Source organism: Aristolochia californica, unplaced genomic scaffold, assembly GCF_029961685.1.
Source record: "Aristolochia californica isolate CCGP_79_NKW_82.1479 unplaced genomic scaffold, dmAriCali1.0.hap1 SCAF_8, whole genome shotgun sequence".
In the NCBI taxonomy this organism is placed as follows: Eukaryota; Viridiplantae; Streptophyta; class Magnoliopsida; order Piperales; family Aristolochiaceae; genus Aristolochia; species Aristolochia californica.
Window position 1 is genome coordinate 7,607,545 of NW_027182279.1, and position 10,479 is coordinate 7,618,023.

Consider the following 10,479-nt stretch of genomic DNA (forward strand, 5'->3'; position numbering starts at 1 on the left):
CCTCTCAGCCAAGAGCAGCAGCAAGAAGCAAGAAGGGTCCTAACCAGTCTCAACGATGAGCATCAAGGGGCCATCCCCTTCCTATCCTAGAGTAGGAAGGGTTTCTCAACCCCTACTGAGAATAGCAGTCAAGCTGCAAAAAGGAGACTTTTTTCCTCCTTACTGAGAGCAGAAACTCTCTTACAGTGCAGGATTCACCAATCCCACGCTGAGTTACTCGATCCATGGCAAGGGACCATAAAAACGTGGTATCAGAGTAGGGTAACACAGGGGAGCCCAACAATAGTGAGTTAAAAGAATTGATGATCATAGGGCAGCAGGCATAGGCAGAAAATGAAAGAAAGTTTTCTCTAATCATGGAGAAGTTGGAAAACCTTCCAAATATGAATCTCCAGATCTATAGACTTTCTGGGATGATGGGAAATATTACGACTGGAAGGAACTCAAACCCAGAACAAAGAGGAAAGGACAACTCGCACAACAGAGTGGGAGACCAGTTTGTAGGGCACACTGCCTTTCTTGTCCAGAATGAAAATTTCAACCATGGAGGAGGCACCGTACCAAGGTATACAAAACTTTATTTTCCTACTATTAATGGGTCAGACGACCCCTTGATTTGGTTACATAGGTGCGAAAGAAAATTTATCCATCAAAGAACATAAAAAATTGATAAGGTGGGATTGGCCGCTTTCCACATGCTCAATGAAGCACAACTTTGATTTCATCAAGTAGAGTTGGATAGATTGGTGTTGGATCGGGAAGAGTTTAAAGAATTATGCACTTTACGGTTCAGTCCTCCAGCCCACATCAACCCCTTGAGGGATTTGGTGTTGTTACGACAAACAGGGCAAGTGGAACTATATCAAAAATAGTTCCAAGAAAAATTGGCATGAGCCAATCGGATGGTTCACGTAGACCAGCAGTCAATTTATTTACAGCGGGCTTTAATGAGTCGTTAAGGTTAAAAGTGGAGATCCACACACCTGCTGACTTAGCTCGAGCAATGAATCTAGCTCATGCACAGGAAACTCGACAAAAAGTTCAAAACAGGAGGACAACTTAGCAAGGGGATCAGAACACTTCCAATAGTTGGCAAGGGAGGCGCAACACTACCCCTAAGACAACATTCCCAGCAGGGCAACAAGCCAGAATTAATCTCATTACTACTCTTGCTGTAGATACACGGGCCAACAACCCACCCGCCTAGTATATTAGAAAATTAATTAGTTTTGAGAAGGCTGACCGTAGGGCAAAGAACTTACGTTACACCTGTGACGAACCATACAGGGCAGGCCATCAGTGTAAACGGTTGTTCTGGTTAGAAGTTGATGAAATCACAGAACCAGAATAAATTGATGATCCTACTGAGGAAGATGCACCAGAAATTTCTCTGCATGCCATTACTGGCCAGAAATCCTCCAAAACTATGCAAGTCTGACCAGAACCTTGTCAGCCTTGTGGATTTGGGAAGTACACATGGATTTGAGAAGTACACATAATTTTCTCAATTTCACAGTTGCTCAACATCTTCAACTACAGATCCTTCCACACCCAACAACCATGGTTTCGGTTGCCAATGGAGAGAAAGTTCCTAGTTATGGCATCAGTAGAGCAGTAAACTTCTCAATCGGTACGACTTTCTTTCATTCAAAATTTTTTTTCATACCTTTAGTTGGGTTCAATATGGTATTGGGTATTAAATGGTTGCAAACCTTAGGGCATATTTTATGGGACTTTACTGCTTTAACTATGAGTTTTGAAACTGGCGGACACCAAGTACTATTACAAGGCAATCAAGTGGACAAGCCACATCACATTCATACGCTTCACACTCAGGACAATCCGGACAGCACTATAGAACATCTCCTAGATCAATTCTCGATGTTGGACACACTCCTATCTTTTTTATTAGTGGGTCTATAGACATTGCTAAAAAATGTAGTAATAAGTTCCTACATTACGGTGTTCCAACATAGGGCACCAACTTTCAAATGGTAGGAGTAAAACTGCCAAATAAGGGGATAAAAGGTAATCACCAAAAGATAACACTCTGGGGCCACCATGTTCTTTCTTCTTCATCGAAGTAACCAATGCTAACAACAAATAGCAATTGAGAAGTCATTCTTCAATTATAATGTCTCAATCAGAGAGACACAGTAGCAATAGCAGATATTGGCCAACGCTCAAATAACACATACCAAATAATGAAAGTCCTTTATAAAGACACATGAAATAATCCACAATGAGTCCATCCTTGAATAAGGAGAATGTGCACCAAATCAAGATCTTGAGATGATCTTCCATAAAATGAGCCACTTATAAGATATAAATAAGGAAATTTTCCCATGTATTATGACACCACTTACCAAAAAATCAATCTTTCCTTGCTTCAATACTCAAGGATATCAAATTAGATTCTTTTAATCTTTCCAAATCACCAATAAAATCTCACAAAATTCGTTGCTAGCCAAAAAGGTTCATAATTCAGAATAGGAACACTTCTTCTTTTTGACAAAAAAATCAAGGAAAGTTTCTGAAAATAAGATGATCTTCTAAAGATTCTTTTTAGATATTGTTAGTGAACAAAAAATAAAATTTCCAAGGGTAGATCTTGAGATATGTTCCTGACATTGTTGATCAATAACAACAACTCAAAAAATGAAGCACAAAATTCGGCTTAAATTCAGATCTTCGCATGCGACATGATACCAGCATGACCTTTGATTCTTTTAATTTGAATATCTCCTTAAATTCATATCAACCTGACAGAAAATATTTTCCTTATGAAACTATATTTAAATAAATTTCATCCAAGCATAACTTCTCTTGATAAAATATACTTATTTTGAGATAAATAATCTGGTAGAATTCGGACTCCGAAATCTGGCCGAACTGAGTACTCTTTCTCCTTTGACCAACATGACAATTGACTCTTCAAAGATTGATATATCCATATAAAAAATTCATATTGAGAATTTGTTGAATATTTAAGAAAATATACTTACATATCTTTCTTTTGATATATAATTCTTCATATAAAGTCTTGTTCTTGATGGCATAAACTGCTCGAAATTTGAAGCTTTCTGATGTTGCACGAAACTTTTCTATTGCTTGACCTTTTCTGCTTCAGATGTCGATACTCTTTCTAGAAAATGTGATCTCAATGATTCTTTTTGAGTTGGAAACTAGACTCAAATATCTTTCCAAAGATATATAATTTTCTAATATTAAACATATAGTAAGAGAGTTTAAAATCCAATGAAAAATATGAATTGGAAAAGAAGACTAAAGGAAAAACAAGAAACTCCTCTTGTTTCTTTTCCGTTTTCTTGTTCTTCTCCATCTTCTTCTCCTTTTCCATCTCAGTTCTTTCCCCACTCTAATACCTTATTGAATTTAGGATCCCATGATTATAACCTTGAGCAAAGTAAGAGAGAGAGAGGAGAAGAAAAGAAGAAGAAAAGAGAGAAAGTGAGAGAGAGAGAGCCTTTAGGCTAAGAGAGCTTAGACGAATTAAGAGAAGGGGAGAAAGCTTGACTGCTCTACCCCAAGCCAAGGGCCTCTATTTATAGTTTTTGAAAGGATGTTACAATGTCAAAAATGCCCTTAGGGCTACAAGGCTTTACATAAGAAAAAAACATAAGAAGACATGTCCCTCCTTTACTAATTACATCCTTGTGCCATATTTACGAGAAATCTTCTTATTTACCATCATGTCACCTCTTTTAGATGTGTGAACCTTCCTTGGTCTTGTGGGCTTGAGCCCATCTTCCACACACTTGGATGTGTGGGCCTTCCTTGGTCCTGTGGGCTTGGGCCCATCTTCCAAAAAGAAGTATGGTAGAACCCACTCGATTGGACATCGGATTTTGTTGTTGATAGGTATCTTTTTTTGATGATATTTTTGGGTCTTATTCAACCATTGTGGAATTTAACTTGCCCATCTATCCCAATCTTGCAAAGATGTTTTACACCAACCTTGAGGTAGAGAAGTTAGAGAATAGGGAATTGAAGTTGACATCATTTGTTCAGATGACCTCTATTTCTCTGACTACCAGTGAGCTCAATGAGCTCTTGGCACTCCCAAAGATGGGCTCAGATGATATATCAAGGAGAGTTGGCCCAATGATCTTGAGGAAGAGAATCCTCAAACAACCATGAATGCAATCGAGAAAATTGTGGGAAGTTCATATGAGATCAAGATCAAGGATCTTAGTATAGAGACTTGGCTATTCATGGAGATCGTGACCCACATCCTCAATCCAAGGAAATGAACTTTCTCTGAGTTCACCACCTGTGATATTTTTTGGTTATGGGCCTTGACCCAGTAGATCCCTCTCAACTTTGCATATTTCATGTTCCTACCGATGGCTGAAGCAGCATACAACACTAGGGCACATGGTCCCCATTCGATCAAGTCATCACCATGATCATGGAGCTCCACAGAATTGACCTCAAGCACAGGGAGATCTTTGTACTCACCAAGAAGATGCCTATTGGTGAGTTGAAGATGAGCAAGTTCGGGTTCGCCAAAGTTCAAGGCAGATGGATGTCAAAGCACTCAAAAGGTAAAATAGACAATGAATATTCGGGAGATGAGGCTAGTCCAAATAGAGAAAATGGAGACTAGTTTCAGTTTCTAAAGAGACCATCTCATGCGGATTGAAGATGATATCTCAGACACGAAGGAGAGTGTTGTTTGTATCCAATCTTCCCAAGTCACACTCTAAACAGGGCAAAAAGAGCTTCAAGACCTCCTTCACTCAATGATCAACTTCCTTTCTCTATTCTATCAGCCTTAGACATCATCAGTTGAGCATTACTTCCTCCTTCCGAATCTTATATTTTACTAGGATTGACCTTTCTCTTGTACTACATGTATATCTTTTAAGGTCATTTTTTTTATCATACTTGTACACATCTCATTTGTGAATGAAATGGCCTTAAGCCATTCTTTTGGGTGCATCTTTTTACTTTTCAATTGCAATTTTTTTTACTTATGACAAAAAGGGGAAAAGGATCAAAATAAAAATTTAAATTTTTATGCATAAATTAGGGGGATCAATTTAATAAACGTATGGGATCTCGTATTTTAGTTTTGTGGAGTTAGCCTTTGTCATTGTAAAAAATAGGGAAATTATTGACCTAGGTTGACCTCCATCAATAATTGGATGGTAACAAAATTAACTATGTCTGTACTAATATTTGTAATCAAATATTTCAAATGCAACTCCTTCAAGAGAAATAAAGACGAAGGCCTATAAGATGAAACAACAAAACTCAACACAAGATCTCCAGCGCAACCGTGTGTCAATGTAATTGGACTCTACTACCTTCCTCTATTATAAAAAGAGGTTCATGTTTTCTGATTCCAATAAGTCAATGAAGTATTTCTCTTTTTCATAAATTCAACATGGTATTAGAGTAGGTTCTGTGAGTTGACAAGGTCTACCCACAGAGGTAATGTCATCCTTTTCTAATTTATTATCTCTAGAAGTTTAGGTTCGTGTTGCTCTTTGTTTTAGTCCTTATACCTATTATTTGATTTATGTTTTCACCTCTATACTAAGTTTTTCATATTGCATATTATATATTGACGGAAAGATATTCGAGTCTACTTTCCAAGGAAAAATGAATTTTTTGCAATTGAAATAATCTACAAAGAGAAATCGGTATTTGAAGCAGCAAAGGTCAGATTGCAAAAGAGGTTCTTGCAGTAGTAGAAAGCTTCATCTTCAAAGCTATTTTATACTATCAAGAATGAGACTTTATATGGAGAATTGTATATCAAAAGAAATATCTAAAAATATTTCACTTACCCCTTTTTTTGTTTCTATATCTATGTTATTTGGTTCAAGCTGGGAACATTGCCATTACCTCCCGGCTTGAGGGCGAGAAGTAGAAGAAGTACAAGAAAGAGGTATTTTATTCCATATGTTGTGGTAACTTTTATGTGACCAAAATATTCGAGAAAGGGGGACCACAAAAGATGAAGCTTTTGCATCTAAGAAGAAACTTTTTGCAAGAAATAAAATTGAAGATCAAGAATACGGACTAAAGTAATAATTGTGGTAATTATTGGTGATTCCTGACTCGGCTTGACTCAATTCTATTTCTCCGGCTGGATTATTATTTTGAGGTATTTGCAACATATTCCTTGGTCAATATATTGTATCGGATTATTTCATGGGTCCTTTTTACAAGGATTTTTATTATTTTGGTTCAAGTTATATAGGCCCGGGCCCATTTCAGCTGTAGTTATTGTGTCTCTTTTGATGAGACATTATTATTGAAGAAGTGGTGGCCTCAGCATCCTATCTTCGTGTTTACCCATTACCTATTAGTTATTTGATAACCTTACATGTACCATCCTTTATTTGACTCACACATACATCTTTGGGCCAACCTTTTCCGTGTTGCTTCTGTTGGGAGTTTAAGTCTATCATGGTTGGGTGTTTTAAGTCCATTGAGATTTTTTTATGTACAAGTGGATCTTTTATCGTCATCTTTTGAATGACAGACATTACCTACTTATCACATCTTTTATCAATGTCTTGTGAATGACAGATATTTATCACGTATCGCATCTCCGTCTTGTGAATGACAGGCATTTATCACCCATTTCTACCTGTGAGAGTTAGTACCCGGGTTGGGACACCGTGATGGAGGAGCTTATTACTACATATATTTTACCCCTCTTAATTAGCATTTATTACTCCTACCACTTGAGATTCATTGTCCTGTGGAAGGACACGGTGACAGAGGAGTTTTTATTACACTTCTGAGCATTGCGTATAAACAATGTCATACGGCTTGGAGTGATTTTACTCTCACTTATCTTATGCCAGTTGGGCCTCATGGAAGAGACCACCTGCATGAGGGGGAGTGTTGGAAGATATGGAGGACTGCCATTTTATACAAGAAAGTCTAATACATCATTTGCAACAAGCTGCTAGTTCATGATGTTCTCTCGCCCCCAGCTTGAGGGGAAGTGTTGGAAGATGGGCTCAAGTCCACACAACCAAGGAAGACCCACATATCCAAGTGTGTTGGAAGATGGGCCCAAGCCTATAAGACCAAGGAAGGCCCACATATCCAATAGAGTTGGAAGATGGGCCCAAAACCCATAAGATATGGGACCCACCATGATCATGTAAGGTGGCATAAGAAGTCTTACACAATAAGAAGTCTAACAAAGCAATAATTGTTACGGAAGCAAGTCTCATAGAGGAGTTTCAGTTTAAAGGTGTTTTAGTCATGTTAGTCTTCTATTTATATTGGGTTATTTAATTATGCTAGGACTTATCTTTAAGTGTTAGAGTTTAGGGATAATTGGGACACAGGTAGTTTCATTGTAATTGGACTCTACTACCTTCCTCTATTATAAATAGAGGTCCATCTACTCTGATTATAATAAATCAATGAAGTATTTTTTTTCCATAAATTCAGCACTTGTAAAACCGTTTATTTACATCATTATCATAAAATTAAACATTCATAATTTGGTATAAAACATGATTGACCAACCTACATGAGCTTGATCGATCATATAGAATGCAATATAGCATAAGCACATAAATCATGATCGATCATAAAAAAAACTATCATATTGAACTATAAGCAAGATCGATAAAAGAATATCATATTGAGCTGTCAAGCATGAACGATCATACCCTATTCTATGATCGATCATCCAATACACTGCCTAGCTAGCCCCATAAAGCATGATTGATCAATATATTTGGATTGATTGATCAACCAACCATTTTTGACTAGTTGAGAATTTGGCTAATCAATGGCCTGGTTGATCAACAAGCCGAAGGAACACAAAAATATAGCCGCTATACATGGTTGATTAATCATACCTTTTCAGTGATCAATCAACACTTTCTATAATTTTTTCAAAATGAGCAAAAAAGGGTAGTTTGATGGGGGAACCTACAAATACCCCTCCAAATGTCTTGTGAATAGTCACTAGAGCATTTATTGGTAATTTATTGCATTTAACCAATGTGTTTACTTTCAAATACAACCCATTTTTGAGAGAAAAGCGCTATAAACTTGCAAAAAAATCCTTATCTCTCTCAAATTTCTCTGAGCATGCTAACAATTTAAGCTCCAAAAACTCTTTCACTTGTGTGTAAGAGGGTTGGAGACTTGGAAATTTTCGGGAGAACCCATGTCTCACCAAATTTCATGGGTGTAAGTTTTCCTTTTATTTTTGTTGTTTCATTATTTCTTTTTAAGTCAGATCTAGAACCAAGAAATCTAGATATTAAAGTGTGCTAGAGCTAGAATCTAGCTAATCAATCTCAAGTAGAGATTTGTAATTGTGTATTTGAGCATAAATGTGGCTTAAAAGAGCCGAAATTTCTTTTATGTAAAATTTCAGCTAATAGAGCAATTAATGGAATTTTCTTTAGGGTTTTTGGGTGGTGACTACCAATAGGGGAACAACGATAAAAAAATTATTTGTCTCCTATTATGATGTGTTTGTTGATTGTCTTACTGGTTTTCAATTTTTTTTTCAAGCACTCAATTTTTAATTACAAATTCTCAATTTACTCCCTCTTGAGAAGCCACGTGGGCCAACATGGGACAACTCTACTTCTCTTCTTTCAACCAATAATTTTTGGAACTTCAAGAGCTCATTTTCTTATTGGAACTCTAATGCCTTCTCACCGATATTTTAATATTAATTTCTCAATTCTTCGTGGGCATAGGGGTGGCATCGAGTCGAGCCGAGCCTAGCCGAGCCCGAACCTGCCTATGTTCGAGCCGAACTTGATTTAAATATTTCAAGCCGAGTTTCGAGCCGAGTCTCGTCTCGAGCCTAAAATTTTTATCGAGCTCGAGCCCAACGAGTTCGAGCCGAGCTTCGAGCTGAGCTCGAACCTCAACATACATTTAAAACTTTTCAAAAAATATATATCGAATAAAATGTATATAAAATTATGCATACATTTTACATAAAATTGGCCATGACCTCTACATAAAATTGGGCATAACCTATATATATAATACGTGTATAAGATTGGGCATAACCTCTACTTAAAATTGAACATAATCTATATATATAATACTTGTATAAACACTCCATAAACACTCCATGAAATTGTTTATACACTTCATAAAATAGTCTAAACACTCCATACACTGTATACCATTATAAATAAACTACATACAATAATCAAACACAACAAAATTAAATGAAATATCACTATCAATTTACAATCACCCAAATAAAAACTATAAATCCTTTAAATGAAATCCTATTACTATTAGAGACTTACTAGAAAATTACAAGAAATATTTTAAATTTTTCTTAGGAAATTTAAATGGACCTCTTATTTCCTTTTCTAAGGAAATAAATAAAAATTAATAATTAATCTAACATATTATTATACTTATCGATAAATTTTTAATCACATAAAATGTCAAACACAAAATTGCTATGAAAATTGCCTCATGCTCATATTATATCATCAACTGTCAAATACTTATTCAAAATTTTTCTATATGGTTTTCTAACCCATCTTGGCAAGAAAATCTTACTTAGAAAATTATATGATTTTTTAAAAAGAATTTATAATTAGAAAAATATTTTGAAAAAACATGATGCACTAATGGTCCCTATATTTCTACTAAAAATGTCTTTTCAACATTTAGTGAAAAAACCACTAAAAGTCTCTAGAAACGTATTTCTACTAAAATATCTTTGCAATTTCTTTAAGATCCGAAGAGACAAAGAGTTTTTTTTTCCTTGTTTATGATCTCGCTCGTAGAGGTGGCTTTGAATAAATTATATATAAAATTATGCATACATTTTTAAAAAATATAATGATAGGGGCGGTTCATGATTGAATTTCAATAATGGATTAAAATGCACCAATATTAATCTTTTTTACTCCAATTGTTGTCTAGCTTATTTTTTAATTTTTGAATCCCCATAGATGAAAATTTATATTCTACGAAAAAATAAAAATATTTTTCCTATGATACATATTCCCAAAAAAACCTTTCAATAAAATCTTATTACTATTAGTGACTTATTAGAAAATTACAAGAAATATTTTAAAATTTTCTTAGGAAAGTTATATGGACCTTTTATTGTCTCTTCTAGGGAAATAAATAAAAATTAATAATCAATCTAATATATTATTATACTTATCGATAATTTTTTAATTAAATAAAATATCAAACACAAAATTACAATGAAAATTTCTTCATGCTAAAAGAATTACAACATCAACTATTAAATACTTATTCAAAAAATATTTATACAGTTTTCTACCCCGTCTTGGTACGAAAATCTTACTTAAAAAAATTATATGATTTTTAATAAAAAATTTCAATTAGAAAAATGTTTAAAAAAACATGAGACACTAATAGTTTATAGAAAATTATTTCTATAAATTTTTTTTTACTTTATTATCTTGCACGTGCAAGATCATCTTCGCGCGGGGAGGGGGGAGATTA